This window comes from Epinephelus fuscoguttatus, linkage group LG12 (genome assembly GCF_011397635.1).
Source record: "Epinephelus fuscoguttatus linkage group LG12, E.fuscoguttatus.final_Chr_v1".
NCBI lineage: Eukaryota > Metazoa > Chordata > Actinopteri > Perciformes > Serranidae > Epinephelus > Epinephelus fuscoguttatus.
Window position 1 is genome coordinate 33,634,111 of NC_064763.1, and position 22,767 is coordinate 33,656,877.

The 22,767-nt window shown below is 41.5% G+C and overlaps 1 protein-coding gene across 1 annotated transcript in view; it reads right to left on the minus strand.

Moving 5' to 3' along the window:
- Positions 1-22,767, minus strand: part of LOC125898455 (rho GTPase-activating protein 26-like) — a 125,650-nt gene that overhangs the window by 94,481 nt on the left and 8,402 nt on the right. The window lies entirely within an intron of this gene.

Here is a 22,767-nt window from a genome sequence, read left to right on the forward strand (position 1 = left end):
CACTGGTACTAGCTGCTCAAATAGAAGGATTTCTTGTTGCAATTAGTCATATGTGATAATTAACAGAATAATTTAGGGTTTTTAAATGTTGACTGGACAAAACAAGATGCCTGAAGACATTGTCTTGGATTCTGGGAAATTCTAAAAGGCGTTTTTCACTATTTACTGACATTCAATTGACAAAATAATTGATTGATTGAGCAAGTAAAGCGCAGATTAATCAATCCAAAAAATAACAGCACTTGCAGCCATAATGTTTTTTCGAAAAGCTCATAGACATCATACAAAGTACTGGCAAAGTACAACATCTGTGCATGTCGTTCATACTAAAAGTTTTCCCAGGCTTACAGCGGCCCTCTTGACTTTCTTTGTCGTAGCTCTGGGAAGTTTGAATCAGGAAGTGCCAAACAAGAACAGGAAGAGGAAGTGGGTTCTCCATCCAGACTTTTTTTTCCAGCCAGAAAAACTTAACCCAAACGCTGACGTGGGAACATTCTGTTATATTATAGCACAGGAAATATCTCATGTGCTGCGGTGTCAAAACATTTATTTAGAATGAAGCATTAAACAGTCAGTGATGAATGGATTGCTGCATTCTCAGCTTCACAGCTTGAAGAACAAATCTGGCTCTTATCCATTTCACCCAAAGACAAAAGTGATGCTTGACTCACTGGTTGCTTGAGAACAGTTCCATTAGAAGACTTTCTGACAAAATGTACAATTTGTTTTAAAAACTGCAGTTGTTTTGCCTAATATATCATGTCAAATGATTGTAAACATAAATTGTACAACAATAAAAAAAGCAGATAATCCTGACATTTTTTGAGGATCAAGAAACAGCGAATGATTAGCATTAAAAATTATTAGAATTACGATACGATATGATACCATGTGATACGAGATATGATCCCATAGGATTCGATACGATACGATACGATATGATACAATACAATACGCTGCAATATACTTTATTGTCCACATAGGAAAATTCGTCTTGGAATCAGTTGTACAAGTATTGCTGCCTTACAATAATAGTCCAGAAGAAATGAAAAGCATACACCATAATACATTCATGTATTCCATATAACACCAACACACAGGAGAGCATAACGAAGCACAACACAACCCCTGAAGCATCAAGCAACATTATTTAAAATCTTTATTTATTCAACTGCAGAAATACATTAAAACACAAAGACTAAAAATTGATTATATTCCCTATTAAATTTCTTTCTATGTATTATTCATATTCGTATACAATATAGAAGACATGCTGAAACCCACCACAAAATCAAAAGACAAAGCCTGGTTGTGCTGGATGGAAACGTGGGCTTGAAATACTGTAACTGTTTGCTCAGAACAAAACAACAACAAGAAAACCTGTGATCCCATTTATTTTTCTGAGTCACTGAACACATACACAGTCTGAATGGCCACCACATGGCAACCTTTAACTTGGCCAAGCACCAGTTATCCACTGAGCAGATACAGAGAAGTCATCTCGTTGTGTATCCAATGCCATCTGACATTCGCCAGCCAGCCTAGCAACCCTGCCCCCCTTCTCCCCGCACCTCGCTGCCTTTTATGTGCTGTGGCGGCAGAGAATTTGCTGGAGGTGTTGAAAGTATTCAGAGAAAATCCAGCTTCAAACAGAATCCGGAAGAAGGAATAAGAAATTGCACTTTGATCTAGACGTGGAGTCTAGCCTGCCGGTCTGCGTCTGAACATCTCTTTTTTCAAACCTCTCCCTCACTCTGGCTAATTCTCCCTCCCTCTCTTCCCCTCTCCCTAGAGGCAGAGAAATATGCCTTTAAATTAATATTCTCTTAGCTCCATGACTGAGCCTCGCAGTCATTCCCACCAACACCCAACCCCCAACCGACCCCCACCATCACCAGCAATGAAACCTCAACCTTTACTGAGCCGAACCCCACGCAAACTAAGCACCTCCCAGCTGTAATCTCCCTTTCCTCTCCTCTTCCATGGCTAATCCTTCGTTCTCCTGTTTGCTCCTTTCCTGTTGAGATGTTGCCAGGTTATCAGGGCAATCCTATTAATTCCCCAAGCTCTAAGTGTTGAATTAGAGCCCTTTCCTGACATGCATCTGTACTTCAGAGAGAGGAAAGCTGTCATTTGCAAATCTGTGGCTGTGCTGAATTTTGTGTGGCCATAGCTACAAGGCAAACTAATGGGGCGAGTGTGTGTCTCAGCGCCCATGTGTTCATGCTGCTGTGCGTACGCATGCATGTGTGAGCAAGCTGTCTCTGACACCTGCTGCAGCCTCGGGCAAGCTGCCGTGAGGTTAAGAAAGGCTGGGAGCCAAGTCACTACATAATGGTCAAGTAATGTTGCATTAACGTTACGATGTTCCGGTAAAATCATTTAAATATGGGGATAATGTCAGGCATTTTTAGACAGTCTCTCCTGGAAGTCATTACTTGGTTGTTCACATGTTAAAGGGATAGTGCACCCAAAAATGAAAATTTACCCATTCTACTCACCCATATGCCGATGTAGGCTCAGGTGAAGTTTTAGAGTCCTCACAACACTTGCGGAGACATAAAAAGTTGACATTTTTCCAAACAACTTTTTATGTAGGGGCTTCAGGACACTTGGATCACTACGGACGAGCAGCATGGAGATATTTTGTGGTTTCAATTATGTGTTTTTGGACGTTTTGTTGCTACCCCCTCTCCCCTTGGATCTCCACAAGTGTTGTGAGGACTCTGAAACTTCACCTGAGCATCCATCGGAATGAGGGTGAGTAGATAATGGGTGAATTTTCATTTTGGGTGCACTATCCCTTTAAGTGACAGACATAGTTGAGCCAAGAATAAAGAAAAAGAGAGGTAGAGAGAGTTTAAACCCAGACTCCAACACCTCTGTGAGCCTGGCCAATCACGGTGTGAAATGGATGTGAATGTTGGATCAGAAAAGTTGCAGAAATGCTCAGACACAACTTCCCCTAATCCAACACTAGAGAGGCGTGGAAAGAGGGGGTTTACGAAGCTATGCAACCATCTGATGAGCACTTCTAAGGAAGCATACTTGCAGCTCTAGTCCCACATACACATACAGTAAATCTGAGCCACTGAAGGCAGAAGGGCAGAGGGTTTGGGGGATAAGGGAAGAGTGTGCAGAGATAGCGTGCAGAGTTGGGCTTTCCAGTGTACACACACAGCATGAAACATACCACTGTTGCCACATGAATCCCTCATACTGCCAATTTCAATTATCTTAACTTTACATGAACACTTGTACATGGGTGGATCAATCTCTGTGAGCCTTGAGCTCATCATTCTGTGTTAGAACATTGTGCAGTCAATTGGAAAAGGGCTCTATTTCCTTTCTTCTTCACAATTTTACACTTTTGAAATTCTTGTAAGAATATCTCGCTGTGCTTTCATACCCTTCCTCATGTTTTTACACTTTGTGCCTCTATTTCCGTCTCTGTCTGTCATTCTATCACACCACCTCTTCCCCAGGAAAGGGAGCCAATGGTTGCAAAATCCTTCTGTGAATCCACTTCAATCAAATTAAATGAAGAAATGACAAGTTGTAGATTAATTACATCAACTCAAAGAGATTTGTTTAACCGAACACACCACGAGTGGTTTGAAGAATTTTTCAGACAGATTTTGGCACCCTTCAACATGATGAACGCCTTGTTCAAGGGCACCACAGCAGCGAGGTGAAGAATCACTGTGCATTACTTTCTTTTACTGCCACAGTGACTGACAATACTTGTTCACTTGTGCCAAAAAAATATCTTTGACAAGGCATTTCATGATGTAGCGAAGAGTACTCCAAAATTCTGAAGTTGCTGTATCACTAGGAATGTTTTTTTTAATTGCCATTTTATCGTGAGTACTTTACACAGAACACAAATATTACATGGCAAAAAAAGCACGTTTTTGGGGAACAAAACACCCTTTGCCAGTCAGGCGTTGGTCGCCTTGGTCTAGGTCGATTTTCCTGAGCTTTCACACCACGTATAAAGGCATCAACCAATCATTTTGTGCAGAACGGATATCATAACAAACCACTTGCAAGTGTCGCTATTTGCATCACATGATTAGTTTTGATGCATAATATTTTCTGTCGCTTATTCGTCACACCCCCGGTGTGTAAAGACCTTGAGTCAGTAATTTGCTATAACTCTTGTTAAAATAATTTCCTTACTGTTCTTCTCTGGACATCTGCATGAAAATCCAAAACTGTAAATCTGTCTTTTTATTGTCAAAACACCCAACTACCCATAAATTTGGGTCTGTAATCCTCAGGCGTGTTTATTAGTCAGACAGATATGAGGAAAAACAACCTTTCACTGATAGAAAGAGATTCAAATCAATTCATATTCAGTGAAACAAAAGGAAAGACAGAAAGGCATTGTACATGTAGAGAAAAGCTCGACTACAGTACAGAAGATTACAGCACTTAACATTCATGGTAATAAAAGCACTGCTGATTAGCTTGTCTCATATACACACTCACATTTGGTTTTATTACAGAAAATACAGAAGCTGAACGCTCCAACCCGTCTTCAACTCATTCTCTGTCCCAGTAGGACTCTAAAAGCAGCCCTGAAGGCACCATCATACGCTTTATTAGCGTCTAACCACACACACACACGCACACAACCTCATTTTGTGTTCAGTGGCTATTACAGTGTGCACAGATAGCACAGATAAAGAGAGTACATGCCCTGTCCTCTGAGCCTGGTACAGTCTTTTGTTAGTGCAGCCATTAGTCCCTCTCTCTCTTCCTCTCTCTCTCTTTCTCTCTGCCTCTCCTCACCCCACTTCTCTCTGTGTCTCTGTCCCTCTCTCTGTCAGGACGGATCACAGTAGCCTGAGGGATTTGCGGCCGAGTGGCTGCTGCTCGGTGGCTTGTCAGTTTAAGTCCTTCCTCTGAGGCCGGCATGACACAGAGAGAGACAGAGATGAGAGAGACACAAAAGACAGTAGGGTTGTGGGTTCAAAACAGATCAAGACAACGCATGAAATGCCACGCTGCTCATGCACTCGCACAGATTTTGGGAAGAACAAGCTGGAGGTTTAACTTTGAAGGCATGATAGACGCGTTTTGCCTCGAGGCAGCAAGGTATTACGAATTCCATCCTCCTTTCTGCCGTTTGGGCAGGTTCATGCCCTGCAAATGTCTGTCTCAACTTTATGAGCTGACAGCAAAATGGCTGGTATTCTGACTGCTCAGCAACCGAAAAACATACTATAGTCCAAAATACTGAAATCTGAATACTACTAAAAAATACATTGTATGCAAGGAGAGATGAAACTTCCAATGATACTGGTGCCACATTACATTTGATGGCAAAATGCTAGTGGCAAAATTAGCATCAACACAATGATAGCTGGATTTTTTTTAACCATTTAAGGTACTGAATGCACACAGACAATATTGTAAATACGTATGTTACAATACGTCTGCAGAGGATATTTCTTCATCAAATCAAAAAACCCTTCATTAGTCAGATTAGGGCTGAGCAATATGAAGACATTATACCGTTATCGAGATATAAGACTATATATCGTCTTAGATTTTGTATATCATTGTATTGTGACATGACATACAGTAAATTGTGTTTATTCCCTTGTTTTGAAGGCTGCGTTACAGTAAAGTGATGTAAATTTATCAACTTACCAGACTTTTAACCCACATAGTCATTATTTTGTTAATATTTTTGGAGAAAAAAAAAAAAAACAAGAAGAGTCATCCATACAACTTTTTTTTTGCATCGAGAGGGTATTTGGTCCTATTCGATTTCATCCCCCAGTCCTAGCATTAATATAGCCTGGAAATCCAGACCCAAATCTAGAAAGATTTATGGTCTGGCCATGAGTAAGGAAAATGGCCCAACTTGAGGGGCGGCACCAAGCATGCATTTGTAAAAATCACTGCACGCAATTGGATAACACTACGACCAATTAGAACAACACACGGGGTGACGTATACGCTTAGCTACCAGCGGAGCTAACTGGTAGATTAGACTCTCGCCGTATCAGGTCGGCAAAACAGCAAAAACGTCCTTCTTGCAAAGGAAAGACTCGAGCGCCATCTTCTGTTCCTCTTTTAGAGAAAAAGCCAAGTCTAACTCGTTCATTGTAGTGGCGAAAGCCGTTTCAAACAACTGGTGTTCATCCGTAGCCATCTTGCAATGTTTACTGACTGATTCCGGACTTCGTCGTCACAGCGCTGTCGTCATCTGTTTAGCTCGCCTCTGGCCCGCCTATATCAGATACACCAATGTGATTGGTGCAGCTCGGTTTCATGGCTATAGGTAATGAGCATCATTACTGATTGCCAGAGTGACTCGCTGAGCAAATTCAAATTGTGCTCTCGCGAGAACTCTGGATATCCAGGGTAGCATTAATGAGTACTTTCGGGGAGATTTAAAAATATCAAGATACATATCGTGTATCGAGATACAGCCTATACATATCTTGATGTAATTTTCAGGACATATCGCCCAGCCCTCAGTTAGACCTGTGTCACCTTGGTCTGTGCAAGGAAGTACATGTTTATATAATGTAGCAGGACATTTCATGGTTGTCCTGTAACAGTCATGAGCAAATTGTGTTCATTGTTAGTGGAACTGGATTCCTGAATAATCACAAACCACCGTGAGAAACTACAACATCTCCAACGTAGTATATTTACTGTGGACGAGGGGGGCTGACGCATGTGCACAGGCTCCAAAACTAATAATACATATAATCAACTAACTACTGGCAGATATGTTTACGTATAAGTGCTGAATGCTGCAGTTTTAATAGACTAAAGCCCAAACTCGCTGTAGGTGCAAATACAGCTATCACCTGCCCTTCTCTTTTTTATACAGTTATGACTAGCTCATTATAACAGTATCAGAGAGAAATACCCCAAATGAATTTATCGGAAAAGAACTCAAGAGAGTTTTTAAATGGAAGCTGAAATGAGGCGATTACATATCTTTGTGGCAAACTTCAGTGTCAATCTGTGAAATCGTACAGGACAACCTACAAATAAGATAGAGGACTGGTTTACAGAGCAGCTGAAAAGGGAATTCCACTCAATTTACCATTTTAACATGTTATTCGTTTGGAGTTATTTAAGTTACTTTAATTGGCTATTGATTAGACTGTTCTAAACCAATTAGCCGGGAATCAGATAAAGAGTCCAACATGTGATGGTCTGTTGACGGTGGATGGGAAACTAGACTTTTTGGGACCTACGGCGCATAGCAAGACAAATGAGCTTTACATTATTGCGGTTTTGGTGTTTCAGTTGTGAGCCAGAAAATTTGCTTTTATCACCATATGATCCTCCACAGTTCCCACAGTGAGCTTTTGATTTCCCCGGGACGTCTTTCGAAGTGACAACTTCAATTTGAAAGATGATTTTTCTATTTTTTGCCAGCTGTGTGAAGAGGGAGTGATGGTGATGGTGATAATTTACTCCATCATTACATTAAATCCCCCTGTACAAATACTAAAGAGGACCAATGTCATAGTATTACAACTTATGTAACAATTACATATAACTTATGTAATTGTTTAGTGAATGCTGGTACAAAAACAACACAGCTTTACATTCGAGGTCTGAGAGCTTCCATTCATTTTTATTTTTCTTGTTTACTCCTTCCTTTCTATTTATTTATATTTTGTCAGAGCCCTGCTTGGCTTGTGCCCCCCTTTCTTCTTCAAAAAGAAGCCGCAATGAAACAATTCAATTTTGGAAAGATTCTGTCAGCTTATATAAGGGTCTAAATTTAGAATAGAGAGGAATTTTCTTTGTGCAAACCCCCGGCAGAATTTGAATGTTGTGTCTTTCTGGCTGAGAAAAGTCATCTGTCATGACAATGAAAAACAGACAAGTTAAGCTGGCTTTCTGAGTCAGCACAAAAGATGGTGATGCCACAGTATCTGGAGTTTTAGATTAAAAAACGATTATTCATCAAGATACTGTGTATTACTCACTTTTCTTCCCCAATTGGAAATACTGTCAATAAAATTCACTTTCCTGGAGGGCGTTAAAAGTCATGCTGGGAATATATAACAACATAAAAATATCAAGATTTGATTTCAGCACTTGCACACACCACTGTGGGATAAGATGCTTTTCAGTATTCAGCTGTGCCCCACATCCCTGCAGAATATACTCTCATTTCTGAGTGCTTCTAAAATGGAAACCTAGAGCTATGCAGTGCATCCAAATGACAATAATACCAAATGATACCAATAGAAATGTGTATTTTTATCATTGATGTCTGTAAGTCATCAAGCAGCAAGAAAGCACAATGATTTCTGTGTCATTTCTGTGTAATAAGTCTCAGAGAAACTCTGCTTATTCAACTTGATGAGCTATTATCTCTCTGGCAAACAGAAACCTGGGACAGACTGAACCAGCTCAGCCAAATCAAACCAACAAAACTCAATTTTATATCTAGTCTAATGAATCTTCTGTGAGCTCAATTTCAACTTGCAAGGAACAGTCTGCTCAAAGAGTCATAATGTCTGAGCTAGATGGACCTGACTGTAGATAATAATTCAAAAACAGACAGCGAGTTTCTATCACCCATCAGAGGAGCTGTTTTACCTTTCAAAGAATGTATATTCACCTTGATGGAGAAAAAAAATAGATATTCAATCACTTTGCCTTTACGTGTAATGAACCAATAGCTCCGAGCTTCTGCTGTCCTGAGCTAAAACCTACATACAGTTGTTGTAAAACTGACAATAAATGCATTAATTTCACTTCACAGCAAGTCAGATTAAGATTAAAGGGTAGTGCTCAAATGCCACTTTTCATAGTGAATTGTATTTATGTACTGAAAAATCACAAATAAAATCCTAGTGACGTTAGCTTAAGTTGGCAGTTTTGGTGGTCAGCTCTTAAAGGGAAATTTCAGTTTATCTCAACCCGTCTCCTATCGTCCTAAATTTGTTTCAAGTCACTAGTGACATAGAAATAATAGTTAGGATGTTAGCTGGATGTTAGGAGGAATGGCTGCTGCAAGGCTTTAGCTCTGGAGATTGGTAGTGTAACGTTACCTGTGAATGCTGTACCCCAGTGCCCACAGAAGAGGAATGCCTCTGTTGCAAGGAATGGGACCGGTTGCAGCCTTAGCTAAATGATAAACAATAAACATGGCAGCACACCGGTAAGGTAAGACAACACATTTACATGTCATTTTCTATATGTTCTCTGACATTTATCCTAACGATATGAGGCGGTCTTTGTGACTTTGTTTAGTGGACTAACTTTGCACTTAAAAGGATGCCCATTCAATTACGTTTTAACAGGTCTGACGCTACGGCTGTATCTAGGCTAACGGCTGTATCTAGGCTAACGGCTAACATGCTATTATTTCTATGTCACTAGTGACTTGAAACAAATTTAGGACGATAGGAGACAGGTTGAAATAAACCGAAATTTCCCTTTAACTGCATTTTTTGTGCGCGGCCCTAAATCATATGCCGGCTCCTTAAACTGGCACTCAGTCACCACATCTGAGAACCTCTGCCTTAGATCCTCACTTCAGATAAGGAGGAACTCCCCAAAAAAACCTTAAAAAGCAGATTAAATAACATATTATTCAATAAAAAATGTTTCTTGAACTTTCACATTCATTTATACTGAAATAATACATTACTGTTAACTGTTAAATACACACATACTCTTTAAATACTGCACTTCTGTGTTTCTAGGCCGGCAGAGCTAACAGTGCAGAGTCACATTATTGATCGCAGCCTCGACTTGCAGGCCAGAGACGACCTTGAACCCTGCAGTAACCACACTCTATATCAACCACCTGACATCTGGCCTTGAATGGAGCTTGTACTAAGCATTATCACACCTCACCAACTCACCATCTCATCAAACTCTTTGCAAAATCTCCTCTAATACAGAGGTGGAAAAACATTCAGTGTGAAAGCTTTTGTAAGAAGAAGTGTTCACAAAAGGCTCAATGCGACCTGAAAATGAGGCACGCTGCCAGTCTCTTCAGCTCTGTGTCATTTCTGTATTCAATGAATCATAAGAAATGAGTAAGTATAAGCTGACAGTCAAACTCTCTGCAGAATTCTTTAACTACAAAACACTGTTGGTCCTCCAGAGGAGGGCCCCACCCTCTTCCACCAGCATCAACCACAAGCCACCCCATAAACAGTCTGTGTTGGCTATAATTTCCCACAGAAATGGACATAAATCCCTACCCCCCCCCCCAAACTCAATCCTCTCCCATCTACACCACCCCAAACCCCCCCAGCTCTCCAGCATTAATCGGCTCGCCCTCATGACACCAAGTTCCATTAGTGGACAGGATGTGATCAGAATCAAAGGGAGGAGAAGGAAGATCTAAATGTCACTTCAAATAAAAATATAGTTATCAAATCCTGAGGAAGACAACAAGAATTCGAAATAAATAACTAATGCAGAGACTCCCTCATCCCCAAGGCCAAAGCCAGACACCAGACCAAGCCAACCAATTTATCCCCGACAGTGACACCAGACCCATGAAAACAGATAAACTCAGCACACACCTACCAGATTACCCCCGCTAAGCCTGAGTTTTGGCCGGCTTTACACCAGGAGACCCACCCCCCACACCACCCCTGCATGTGTGCGAGAGTGTGTGGATATAGTATGCACATCAAAATGTGTGAGGGTGTGATAAAGAGCAAGGCATAAAAGGAAGAGAGAGTGGGTGCGGTAACCTGGGGATTAAATAATCTTAGCGGGGGTTATTTTTGGAGCAGGATGGGAGCCGAACGCAGACACGCACACTATTAAATACACACACACTTCCTCGCTCTTCATGCCAGTGGACTGTGGTTTGTTTGAGTTGGCTCTGGGCAGCAGTGGAGATGAGTCTTACCCTCAGCCCACCCTTTCACCCATACATGCAGATACAGAGTTAAAGCTGCACGTTTCTATCTTACTATGAAGGTGTACTGCAGACCTAAAAATCAACACCGGGTTAACACTAGTAAGGGGAAAAGTGGGGCAGTGAAACAATGTATTACATCAGTTCATTACATACATATAATAGGTTGTGACTGGAGGGCTGCCAGTTCAAATCCCTCAACCAGCTGGGAAAATCTAGGTGGTGGAAGTCAAGCAGTAGCACGCTTCCTTTCCCCAACAAACACTGCTCAAGTGCTTCGGTGCTGGAGATGGAAAGAGTAGCAGTATGAGCTACTGAAGGAAAACTGTTACTTTAATGTTAACTAAAGACGACAGTTAAACCAGGGCGCTCTGTTGCTGTTTATTAGCTTATCATTCATTGCAACAGACAGGTGGATGAACTCCACAACAAGCTCACACACTGCCCTAAATTATTATTGCTTACACTTTCCCTATGGCGCACATGTTGGCAAATGATTGCCTATTTACACATCCAGCAGACATGGAACAACATTTGCACTCATTTGTAATGGTGGACCACACTGTCACTGTGAATCACCTCGGATTCTCTATCAATTTTGGATGAATAGCAACGACAGTGCACTTTTTTCTTTACAACTTTTTGAATTTGTTATAGCTCTGATTTGCATCTTTAACTGGCTACTTATACACAGCAGTGGCAGCTGAGGCTCACTAGTGGCCGTAACATAACCCCAGAGTATTGTTACTTTATCCTTGTTTCTATGCTGAGTACCATTGAGAATTTCAGTAATAGAAAAAACGGGAAGTGGAAATACAGAACAGGAAAAAATAACAACTCCAGAACCAGCTGTCCCTTCCACTTCTCCATGCTTCATTATGATCACCATCTAGTCACTAACCTTGTCTGTCTGGCAGGTAGCGTTTACCAGATTGCTCACTACTGCTGGAAATGGGGCTGATGTGAGAGGTACAGTGAAACCAAAACTGTGAATGTGAGGGCCATAACATTTCAAAAAGGGGATGCTAAAAAAACTCTGTAAACCTGCAGAACATAAAGATAGCTCATGTGGCTACATCAACTGTCTTTTAAGGCAACGAAAATACCGTCTTATTTGGTCCACAGTGCCCAATAGACACATTTCCCCTGCAGCTGAATTTATTAATGGACTAAAAATAAGTCACAGACACCAGGAGTCCTCAAAAGCATCTCTCAACTGGAGTATGCACATCTGTACCTTAGTTTGCACCGCCATGAGTTAAAGGGATAGTTCTGTTAATTTTAAAGTGGGGGTTATTTGAGGTACTTATCCATAGTCAGTGTATTACGTACAGTAGATGTCGTTTGGCACGCCCTCAGTTTGGAGAAGCAGACAGGAGTAGCACTGCAGACGCTAAGCAATGTACTGCTGTTGAAGGGGGCAGCAGCAAAATGTATTTTAGCCACCTAAACAAATCAGTATCAGTTTAAGTGTATGCTATACTGAGAATATTTTCACTGCTTTACTTTGATGCATACAGCCTGTTCCGACAGGAAAGATGTAACGGCTTAAGTTCCTCATCTATGTTCTCGTAAAAGCCACCAGACTCCATTGAGAAAAACAGTAATTTTATCTTGCTGGACATGGGAGCTGCTGGTTTACTGCTGCCTTGTTCGGTTAGTTTGTTTGTGTTAATTGTGTAACTTTAGTGAATGTGCACTTAACCTCTAAAACACCAAAGTCACACACAATCTTACTAACTGATCAAGGCAGTGGTAGATCAGCAGCTCCCATGTTCAGCAAGATAAAATTACTGCTTTTTTCAGTGGAGTCTGGCTTGTAGAGGTCAATATACCAGCTGCATCGGGAATCACATTCTGACAGGTTAAATGGTAAAACATCTTCTAAATATAGCACACACTTAAACTTAAAGTGATTTTTTAAAGTGGGACTATTTTCAGGTGGCTATAATACATTTTGATGCTAGCCCCTCCATAGCAGTACATTGCTTAGCTTCTGTGTTGGTATCTGCTTCTCGACACTGTGGGTGTGGCAGCTGACATCCACTGTATGCAACACACTGACTATGGAAAAGTATGTCATACAGCCCCACTTCAAAAGACACAAACCATCCCTTTAAGTTGGGTCAATTTCATTGCCATGAAACCTGAAACCTGACACTTGAAACTTTGCCTACTTTCAATGGTTTTGCATGCATTTGCACCACCTCTAGCTTTTTTCCTGTATCCATTTTGAACATAAAGAAGGATCAGACTGCTGCCTCTAAACAGGGAGACTATTCTGTCTCTTTCACTATTAAATAGGTCTCATTATAAGGCTCTTACTACAAGTCTTTATTTACTTGCTCTCCTTTGTTGCTGCAGTTTCCATCTCTCTACCTCCATGTCTGAGACTGCTGACTCCACTAGTTACACAGAGGGCACGCCTCAGCTCGGGTCACTGCATTGTGTTCAATAATTCAGAGCATCCGTTCCTTTTTTAGGACCATTTTGCATTAATCTCCTGCATATACAGGATATCACTGTGACATAAATAGAAAACGTCTGGCTGGGTGTGATCGCACGTGGAAATACACTTTTCAATATGTGCATCTCAGAATCAGAGATGCCATGAACAACTAACAATCCAACGACTGCTAGTAGTTTTCTGAATCACATCATTACACTAGCCTACTGTGTTTGCTTCGGACCGACGCCCGGTATGATTACTTCACCACAGTGGGGGTTTGCTCATGTCTCGTTTGTTATAAAAATAACACAACCTCTGGCCAAACGCATCACAAGGCCTGGCCGGCGAGTGGTCATGCCTGCCATGCTACAGTTGAAACAATGGGAGAGATGGCGAGCGTTAAGAGGCTCCTGCACTTCATTTAATACTCCTTCACTCATTCGCCACGACACTTCCAATAACAGCCAAGTCAGGTTTCTCTGCAAGCACTTATCCTACTTTAATAACACGAAACAGAGATGCATCAGGGAGGGAGACAGGATGAGAGAGACTGGAAGAAAGACAAAGGGTAACAGGCATTTCCATGTCAGACTGACAAAAGGAAATGAGGAGGGACAGGACGATGAGGAAAAGAATGTGAAGGAGGATGAGGTATATATGTAGAAATGTGCCCGTATGACGGAAGAGGAAATGGGAAGCAAGAGGAAGAGGAGGAGAAGGAGAAGGGGAAAGTAGGATCATTGTTTTGGAAGGTCAGCTGTCTCCTTCAATGCCAGTCAGGCAGAACACAATGAGAGCCTTAAGGACTTACTCGCCTTTCATTCATGACTTGTTTAAAGTACCCTGGTGGAAGATTAAGCTGTGATAAAGAGCCTTTTTAAGGTGAAGAGTGGGATGTTGACATTACATTTTACATGTTAATCATTACCAGCTTACACACCGTGCTTTAATGCCTTTATCAAAAGCATCTATGAAGAGGTGGTGAAGGAAGTCATAGTCACATATAGCTGTAACACAATAACAAGATGTCACACTAGTAAAGAAAGGAACAGAAGCATATGATATCTTTGCCAGTGATGAACACACAAGACACTGAGGTTATAAAGTTGCTGCTGAGGAAATGAGGATTAAACTCTGCCCTCTTTAATTAACTGCACCCTGAAAATTACCTGCAACTGAACATCAAGATATGAACAGTCATATGTCATGTTCATGTGAGAATTTTAACAGCATTTTTCACACAGATCATCAAAAACAAACTCTTGATTGAGGAATAAAAAGGAAGGCTGTAGGTTCGCCTTTTCCTGTAAAGGCCGCCAATAGTTACCACATCTTGTTACTTGTTCTCTGAAACAATTAATCAGTTTAAAGTACAAGATGGTAATCGTTTTCAAAGAAAGCTGTCAACACATGGTCAACGGAAAAGACTTTAAAACGAACAACACCAAGAGGTCAACAAGGAGAAATCCAACAAAGGAGGATTGTGTTAAAGGGTGTCCCGGGAGCTCGGCAGCCTGTAGGCGCAAACTTCACAACTCGTTGAGATCAAATTTAGCGCATGAGCTCAGTCCCATCGGTTTGAATCTAAAATACTTCTGTTTATTTTATGAATATCTTAAGAGTTATCTATGTCAGGGTTTTGTGGTCTATCATTTTAGAGTGACCCTCAAGCTGCTTTGTATGGACGTTCGACATGTCCCAGAGTGCCTTTTTATTACCTTTAAATAACAAGCTTGAACTAGCAATTATTAGCAAAATATTCTTTAATGGTCTAGGATTTAGGGTATCTATTGACAGAAATTGTATATAATATTCATAACTAGGTTTCCATTAGTTTATAATCAGATGGAAATAAAAATCATTATGTTTTCGCTGCCTTAAAATGAGCTGTTTGTATCTAGGGAGCGGGTCCTCTTCCATGGAGTCTGCCATGTTGTTTCTACAGTAGCCCAGAACAGACAAATCTAACACTGGCTCTAGAGCGGGCTGCGATTTAATGTCAGCCACTTAAGTTCTCCTTCACACTTGGCACAAGAAAGAAGTTTCAGTTCTGCAATCTTGCCGCTAGACAATACTAAATCCTACACATTTGACCTTTAAGTATCAAAAGTAAACATACTCATTATGTCACGTTGTTATATATTAGATTATTTTTACTGATGCATTAATGCTCAATAGAGTGTGCCGGGGCTGACGTCAAAACCTGGAAGTTTAGCATCGGGCTGATTCCCGGAAGAGAAAGTGAATGTGATTTTTACATTGCATTTTGGATTATGTCAGAAAATAAGCTCTGTGGCTAACACAAGTTTATGATACTTACAGATTTTGTTCAGCGAGATAATCTTCACACATGAACACCTTTCATACCGCATTTGAAGCTTAAATGCGATCGCCAGAAGTAAAAAGCTAACGTTAGGCTTTAACGGACTACATGACTACTCCACGGTCGCATGACTCTTGACGTCACCGCCACTAAGCTTTCAACTGATTTCGGCCTCTTTATTTTAAAAACATTGTATAATGGGGAAATCGGACTGTTTAAGCTAAATAAGAAGCTGTAATGGCGGACTGCCAGCACTCTTGCCTGTTCGGGGGTGATGACGTTTAATGTCCCCGACAGGGTTTGTATTATTGAGCAACTTGTTAGCAACCGCCTTTTTTACGACACGTAAAGCTTCAAAATTCACAAGTAGGGTATTTACTGACCTGTTTTATGTCGTAGAACAAAACCTGAAGCTCGCTTAAACTTTTGTTAACCGCAGACCTTATTTGAGGCATTTTACCAAAATCCCATTCAAAAAGCATATCGACTTTTAGACGAGAGAAACGGAAGTGGTAAAAGCACTAACGGAGTTCCGGGTTTACTGGCACACTCTATAGCATTTTATTATTTTAGTTACTCATGGTGGATCTAATGTTATAAGTTCTAGCAACACATAATTGAAAAGCTCATTTTATGATCATTCATTCATTCATTTTCCGTATCCTGTTAGGGGTTGGGGGTTGCTGGAGCCTATCCCAGCTGACATTGGGCCAGAGGCGAGGTACACCCTGAACAGGTCACCAGACTATCACAGACTGACACACAGAGACAGACAACCATTCACACTCACATTCACACCTACGGCCAATTTAGATTCACCAATTAACCTACATGTCTTTGGACTGTGGGAGGAAGCTGGAGCACCTGGAGAAAACCCATGCTGACATGGGGAGAACATGCAAACTCCGCACAGAAGGGCTCCCTCACCCTGGATTTGAACTGGGAACCCTCTTGTTGTGAGGCCACAATGCTAGGCACTGCACCACCATGCCACTACGATGTAAAATCAAAATGTGTAAAGTATCTAGTAACTGAAGAGAAAAAAATACAGTATTTCTGTCTGGAGTGGAAGTGTAAAATGGCATGAAAGTTAAGTACAAGTACCTAGAATTGGTAAATAGGCACGGTACTTAAACAAATGTAATCACCATGACGTCAAGCGGTCACTGGAAACCAAAACCTGTTTATTCCTTCATGCCCACAAGGAAGTGAGCTTTCAAAACACTGAAACCTTGGAGCTGAACATTAAATCTGAGCTGCCTCCTAAACCCAACAAAGAGGGATTGTTCTCTGCTATATCAAAGACAGTTTCGTCCCTCCTGGACAACAACAACCTGTTTTCACCTTCCAACCTCCACACTCAGATCCCTGAAAAGAAGCTGGATATGAACACCAGGCCGGCCTCTGACTTGTTACACAGGCTCTTCTTCCTTCGCTCTGACTCACTACAGGAGCTTTGATGTGGGAGGAAAAAAACTATTTTATCAACAACATGTGTCAGCATGTGTGTGTATGTATATGTAAGAGAGAATGTGTGTGTGGGTGTATTTGTGTATTATCTGCCCAATTTGAAACACACCTGTCAGGCCTTCCATAAGTGTTCCTGGTAACATATCTGGGTGGCAAGATCTACAGTAGCCTAAGGTTTCTTGCTCAAGCGTAGCGACTCAGAGCCACACCTTCACCTCACGCCACCACCGGCTGAGAGTTTCTAGTTCATTATCACAGGTCTTGAATTTGGGACTGACAGCTCAACACTGCAGGCTATCCAGTTAACGATAACCTCAAGGTGAAGATTCACTTTTAAGAGGTTCAGATAAATCTTCCTGTCTTCCTCTGACATTTCTTTTTCCTGCAGGACAGAAAAAGCAGCATTTCATTCCCATGGCATTCAGTAATAAACCTCAGTCTGTAGCTTCCTGTTTGGACAATCTGGGTATTATCATTACATGGAAGCACATTTTGCTCCTCAACCATCATAAAATTCTGCAAACAAAGTCAGCTCATGTGACACTTTATGGACAGTAACAACATCCAACGTCCAGCACAACATCCTGTCAGGTGTGGCAGTGAAAATAAGCCACTAAACCAGTAAGAAAAAAGTGCTTTTGACAGTTCCGATCTACGACACAACACACAGATGCTCAGACATGTAGCCAAATGGAAAAATCTTTTTTCCTCATTTTTATCTGCTGCATTAGGTGCCGATCAGCCGTAAAATCCTGCTCCATGAACGAGATAACAGCCCTTCTGTGTGTCTAAGTTTGTCATAAATTTTCAAGTGAAAACACAAACTTCACACTCAAGCTCCACCGTGCTGCTGTTCGGTTCCTTGTGCAGGAGGACGAGGGTAGGGTGTCAGGTACAGGTACGATAATTCATCGCCTACCACCTGCTGTAAAAACAGCTCCAATTAAACAATTTGCATCCATAACCACCTGCAGTAAAAGCAGGGTTTTTAAGCAGCTGTGAAAAAGCACAGCTGTCTGTTTTATGACCAAACAGCAGCGATCAGGTGGCGGTGTGCAGAAAGTTAAAGAGCATTCCTCAGAGTTCACTTTCCCTCCTCTCATCCTGCTTCACTCCTGGTGCTTTATGATCTTCAGAGTGTAGTTATGTGATCAAATTCATGTGTGACTAGCAAAACCGTGCTTGCACCAAATTTACACATAGAGGAATATTTGAATAAAATATATATTTAAAAAAAGTTTCCTGGTTTTGCTAAATAATTTAGGATGAACAAGGCCAACAGCTGTAGCAGTAAGACAAAACTGAAGCTCAGTTCAAGAACATTCTTGAATCAAGTTGGTTTTCATTGGATTGCAGGAGACATTATCTCACTTAAAAGGCAGATTGCTTCATTTCTTTTAAGCAAAGTAACCTGTCAGGACCAGACTATGCTTATAAATACATGACTGTAACTGGCTAAGATGGGCATTTTCTTACATGCAGCTGCAAAGGCACAAAGTACACACAGTCAGGTGGAACAAGGTGCAGCCAGGATAGAGTTACGCACATTTAATTCCTCCACAATTACTCATCATGAACGGTTTGTTTTCCTGTCTTGCTCCAATTTCTTCAAACTAAACACACAACAGAAGGAAAGTATCACAACTTATTGAAAGACATTCATTTAGTAAACAAAATATTTCATTTTTTTAATGGCACTCAGCCACGGCTTCTCCCTGAAATGTGCTTTGCTCATTGTTACGTCACCTGAACGTTTGACCTTCACCGTGCAGAATGATGTATCTGCAGAGTTTGACACTAACAGGCTGTTTTCACATTCATCTGCTGAGCAGGCGAAGTTTGTCCGTGCTCACCTTAAATCCATGGGGCATCTTGTGGAGGAAGGAGCACATGTTATTTTTAGAGTTCTAACAGGGTGGTTGAACTTTTCTGTGCAAAAAGCAGATTATTGAAACATTCTTATACATCTTGAAACATGTCTGGAGGGAATCAGCCTTGGTTGTGAGGCCTCGGTTGCTACACATTGACAAGATAATATAATGACGCTGCAACATTACATAACGCTCACACTTGGCAGATTAACACTACTTGCTTGAGGCCAGTGCAACAAAAAAAGCTTTGTTATACTGTAGGTGCACTGTTCAAAGTAGTTCTGTTCTGTAGAAATGTCACTGTACAGGAAAACCCCAGATCTTCTATATTAGTAATGATCAGCAGCATTAGAGAAACAAAAACTGTCTTTAAATAGAACTGCAACTATGTGGCCGAGCACATATAAAACAAGATGAGTCATCAGTGTATGCATCTTCAAAGGTGCACCACAGACACTGCTTGCAGTTCTGCATTTAACTTACTGTCAAGAGTCAGAGGGGTATTTTCATCACTGAAGGTGATGTGGTGGCTGTGCTGAAGTGTTAGCGATTCAGATTTAAACATACCAGTGTGTACGTGTGAATCTCACTTCCTCCTATACAGTTTCAGGTACGCTTAAATGTTAACATTTGGAATTTAAATTAAATGGCTCTAGTGTATTCACAAGTATGGCATGAGAAAAACTTCTTCTTTCAGTTCCCCTGATGACAGATTTTTCTATATAATCCTGTAAATCTCTCGAACATTACCTCCCTGAATCTGTTTGTACATCTACATTCCTCTCTCTTGCCTCTGCCTGAAGACATACTGTACATTCATCATGCTTTTTTTAAACTATCTGAAGACTTCCGGCAGACATATAACCAGAGTTAAACTCAGGGGAAGGTGTTGCTTGTGTTAACACTTCTGGCCGGCTGCAACAGCAATACCTGCCCCCCCCCCAAAACAGGAAACACATCATCTTTTTACATCTGTATGTGCATGCATCTTGGGGGCCTATAGCAGAGGTTGCATACCAGCAAAATAAGTCCCATATTGTCATGAGAGAAAACACAAGTAAGTAATACCACAGTGCGTCTCGGGGCTGAGTCAGTGTATCAATGGCGGGCAGTGTAACTAAATAAGCCCCCGAGCTAAAATATTTACCAGCTTCAGTCCAGCTGGAGTCCAGGGCCGATACACCACATCAAAGATTTAGCTAATGAGATGAAGCGGTGCACTGGCTGGAGATCCACTTCTGTGGTGATTGTTATGAACTCTAAATGCCATTTCTGCAACAAATCTGTTGTCTTAGAAGTTCACTTTGAATACACTTCATTACCTGATTTATGGCCCCAACAGATTTTTAATGAGGATATTAATTATACATGCACCAGGCCACATAGATGTTCTTAATGGATGCAACCTGTTGATGAAACACTAGGAGTTTTCCCATATTGCCACTGGCGCTCTGTAAATCTAAAGAAGTTCATATGTGCTCATATATATTTCAGCAGGTTAATGTGCAACAACAAAAGACCTTGCATCGCGTGCACAAGGAGTTAAAGTGCTTGAGTGCAGAAGTCAAGTTGTTTGGTCTTTTATTCAAACGCAAAAATCCCGTGTTTTGCAACAAATGATCAGATACACAAAAAATGTGTTAAACTGCTCTGTTGCAAAATTCTGAGTTAGGGTGTTGGTGCTTCTTCCATTGGAAAATACACGTAATTCTGATCTAGTACGATGTTAAAAGTCAGTGACTGCACGTGGGTGGGTGTGTGTGTGTGTGTGTGTCTGTGTGTGTCTGTGTGTGTTTGTCAGACAGTCTGCCCTGACAAAAGCGAGGCAACAATAGCACCAGAGCTGGGCTGAGTCGTGCCCTAATTTCCCTCTCCTCCACGCTACGTCACAGCTCAAGGAAGACCCCCAACCCCCACTGGGCTGTACTGCAGTGGCAACATGCACACACACACACACACACACACACGGACATGTCTACTGAGCACACGCACATCTTCTCACAAGCAGAAATGTAGCAGTATAATAGAAAACATGCATGTAGTGCAAATCCTGAATATTAATAAGAGCAGACAATACGCTGCATGCGCAAAAACAGATACACACTCCCTTCTCTCCTCTTTGTTCCCATGTGACGTCTGCATAGGAATGCCTTCAGACAGTGACACCCATCTCACTTCCCCCACCTAGATTCCTGCTTCTTTCCACCTCCATCCTCTACCCCTTCCCCTCCTCTCCTTCTCTCCACAACCTACATCGCTCTGCTCCTCTAGAAAACAAGGCCATGTCGGCTTTTAAACACCATTGTGAAAGACAACAACACCCCCACCTCCTCTTTCTCTCTCACACACTCTTCTTCTCTTTCTTTTGCCCCTTGGCACATACTCTTCCTTTGCTCTGGACCTTATTCAAAGCCAGGGTTCACTCCCTCCATCAGCCATAATTGAGAATTAGTTATGGTGCGGTGTGCATTTGTGCGTGTGTGTGACCCTCATCCATCAGCCCAGCTGACAGGCGAGCCACTGAATGACTGCTATTACCCTCCTTATTACCCACTGACAGCACAGTGTGTGGCTGCGGAAAAACAAAGACAGAAGGTAAAGAAGGAAGGAGATGGAGAGGGATATCGATTGCAACAGTGTGCGGTCTGTCGCTGGGAATTCCCACTTCCACTTCTCTGGGACATTTACAAATAAGCTCGCATAGCCCGCAGCTTGTTTGAGAGGTTGCTAGGGGCAGTTAATGGTTCAATTTGAAGCCAGGGTAAATGCCTGAAAATAAGGCCATTATCAAGACAGTGCTAATGGGTGGAGGCCTGTTTTTAACCAGGAACAGGCCGCACACATGCCTGAACAATGTGTGTGTGTGCTTTTAGGGTCAAGCCTTTGATGCTGTACTTTTTGGTACAGGCCAACCAGTTTACTATGTCATTTTCATATAGCAGCGGTTCCTGGAGAGTAAATTTAGTTATGGGTAAAAAAAAAAAGTTGTAAAAGTTTAGGCATCAACTATTCCCCCAAAGGGCCATGGCATTGTTTCATTGGCTAAATCTGGACAATTATATAGGGCTGAAATAGTCGCTGAAAATTTTTATGGTTCAGTGTAGCCATTTTTGTCCAAACTACACCAGAGACAGACTTCCTGGCTGAGCTGTAGCCATTGATAAAGTGAAACAATTTCAAGTTGACTGTGTTTTTCTGCTGAAATAAAGCTGTATAGTTCCTTAAAAAACACATCTTTTCAAGTTTAAACCATTTCATCATTACGACATAATGCTCTAGTTTTAGTGCAAAGTTGAGATGGTGTGTTTCTAAAATATTTCTGACAAATTCCATGATGTAGCACACGTTGTTTTCTTGGGTCATCCACCATCTGCCTCTCTGTATTTTCCCTTTCTTGCTTTCTCTGTCTCACCATGTAGTGTATCTGTCCTGGCTTGTAACCCTCTATTAAATGGCCAGTGTGTAAAATGGGTTGAAAACCGCTGAAAACAGTGACATCAGTGGTCAACTTCTAGATTGCAGGGCTCACTCGCTCAACCCTCCCGTCGGGTAAATGACGGTGGCCTCGTTGGGACAAAAAGCCTTGCGCAGACACGAGTTTTTCAGGAGTTGGTCTATCTAGCGACGAGGTGAATGTTTATTTAGAAATCTAAACCATGTTACGATATTGTAATGAATCCCTCACGAGCAGGAGACCAGAGGAGCGTTCGGGAAAAAGGCCCGTTTATTTGAGCACTCCAAAAAATACAGTAACACTCCAGGGGGTAAA